We start from the raw sequence: 2639 nt of genomic DNA on the forward strand, positions 1-2639 counted from the left end.
ACCAGCTGGTTCCTTGAATTGTCGCTGTTGTTTGCTTTTGCTGAGTCGATGCTGGCCTTGGTTGTTTGTTAACGGGATATCTTAAACTGTGTGAGCCGATGGTAGTTCCTGGGCCGGAGTGACAACGTGTTTCTTCTATCCTGTGGCTGAACCCAACATCGTCACTCAGTACCTAGACGTGTGGGTTTTAGCCGCCCTCCCTGCCAAACGTCTTCGAATACCAGATAAGTACCTTTCTCTTGTAATACGACTGGGTGCCGGTTTCGAGATATCTTCGAGCATTACATACGTCATCGCTCTGTTAATAATAAAGGGGTTCAAAAAGAAACGAGCCGGAAGTATAATTACAGAAACAAGTACCTGTATGTTAGAAGTATTGGCTCTGGCTGTTGAGAAACTTGTCACACTGTGACACAAGGCGGTGAATGGCTGTCTCATAACGTTCCCGGGGCTGCGATGTTAACCAGTTCCGCACGTACAGCTGGACGTCGTCGTCCGAGGTGAATCGTTTGCCCCTCAGAGCCATTTTAAGGGGACCAAAAATGTCGTAATCACAGTGAGAGAGGTCTGGACTGTATGGAGGCTGGCAGAGAACCTCCAATTTGAGTTTCTGCAGGACAGGCAGCGACTGTGTTGGCCGTATGAGTTGTGTTGTTGTGGAGCGGAGTGACCCCATGGGTGAGAGTTCCTGGTCGTTTTGATGTGATCGCTTGGCGAAGGGTGGTCAAGGTTTTCGAGTACCACTGGGCATTCACTGTTGTCCCGTGCTGCAGGAACTGAATCAGAAGCGGGCCATCTTGGTCAAAGAAGAAGGTCAGCATAAACTCTCCTGCACTCGTGTGGATGGCCTTGGCTTTTTTTAGTGGTGGTGACGCTGGATGCTTCCACTGGAGACTTTGTCGTTTTGATTCTGGTTCGAAGTGATGACACCATGACTCATCTCCAGCCAACACTCGTGCCAGGATCGCATTCCCTTCCCGAGCATAGCGCTGCAGATGAGTAAGTCATTGGACCATTCGGCATGCTTCCTGGTGTGGTTGAAGACTGTGGGGCACCCATTGGGCACACACTTTGTGCATGTGTAGTCGTTCCTTGATGATGGTGTGAACACCCAATGATCAATTCGACCATGGCGGCTACGGTTTTCATTGTCACTCGGCGGTCCTGGGTAATGAGTGCATCCACCAGCTGGACGATGTCATCGGGAATGTAGTGTGGTGCTCCAGACCATGCATCATCGGCTAAAACGACACCCGGCCTTCCCTGAAGTGCCTGTGCCACACCTTGACCCTTGCAAGGGATATGCAGTGTTCGCCGTACACTTGTGACATTCGTCAATGAATCTCCGTTCCTCCTACTCCTTTCGCTGTCAGAAAATGAACAGCACCTCTTTGCTCTTCTTTTGACGCCCCCATGTCACTGTTTGCTTTGCGACTGGCAGCGTTAGACGATTCATGCATGCTGCTGCTAGCTCTGTATAGTCACGTGACATGCACGAGCGGCCTCTAGCGATGGGCTGTGAACTTCCACGCTCTGGTCGGAACCACACCTTGTTACAGGGGCCACGATATTACCCTCCTGTCACCGGTTTGCGCTTTCCATACTCCGGCTCGTTTCTTTTTGAACGCTCCTTATATATTGGCTTAGGAGCTGCCTGGGTCCTAAAATTTGCAATTGCTGAGGCTACGTAATTGTGTTTATCAGCCTAGTTTTCTTTCTGGCGTTTTGCCGACGTTGTAGAGGTACCATTGAAGTGACGCGGAAATACCGTTTGGCTAGTTATTGTTTCTTTCACGTAATTTTCTTTGTTAATATTTCTTTGCCGCTCTGTGCCCAAAGGAAAGGCCCTTGGGAGGCCGATCCTCTCGCTGTAACCTTTCTTGGCCTTCCTATTTGGTGTAGCCTTGTGCTCCTTGCGTGTAAGCCTTAAGGTGCACGCCTTGAGAGGAGGCAATTCAAATTCATTGTTACTTAACCGAAGTAGTTGTTCATGAAGGCTACCTGTTTTCTATTTGGTAGACTTACTTAACTAAATCTGTTATTAAAGAAGGTCAACTTGTTTTCTATTTGTAAATATCACATAATGGCCAATGGCCTTGGCTCAGTGGTAGCACCGGTTCCCGTGAGATCACCGACGTTAAGCGCTGTCGGGCTCGGATAGCACTTGGGTGGGTGACCATCCGGTCTGCCAAGCGCTGTTGGCAAGCGGGGTGCACTCACCCCCTTGTGAGGCAAACTGAGGAGCTACTTGATTGAGAAGTAGCGTCTCCGGTCTCGTAAACGGGTGGGAGGGCAGTGAGCTGACCACATGTCCCTTCATGTGCGCCTCCGGTGACGCCTGTGATCTGAGGACGACACGGCGGCCGGTCGGTACCGTTGGGCCATCACAGCCTGTCGGAGTGGAGTTTATCATTTAAGGCCTGTCTGTTTTCTACTTGGTAATTTTACTTAACTGATGCTGTTATTATTAAAGGCCTTCCTGTTACCTTTTAATTAAATTAAGACCTATTTTGTAACATGGGATAGCTGAAACTCTTGTTAATCAGGGCCTACCTGTCTTATTGCTCTATTTTTGAGGTCTGATATCATACTCAATCCGTGTCGTAATTAAATTGATATTGCCAAAGGCCTGCCTGTTT

The 2639-nt window shown here is 49.0% G+C and overlaps 1 pseudogene; it reads left to right on the plus strand.

The window, feature by feature from the left end:
- The first annotated feature begins 2086 nt into the window (after positions 1–2086).
- On the plus strand, positions 2087–2204 carry LOC126200104 (5S ribosomal RNA; annotated as a pseudogene).
- Positions 2205–2639: the final 435 nt, after the last annotated feature.

This window comes from Schistocerca nitens, chromosome 8, assembly GCF_023898315.1.
Source record: "Schistocerca nitens isolate TAMUIC-IGC-003100 chromosome 8, iqSchNite1.1, whole genome shotgun sequence".
NCBI lineage: Eukaryota > Metazoa > Arthropoda > Insecta > Orthoptera > Acrididae > Schistocerca > Schistocerca nitens.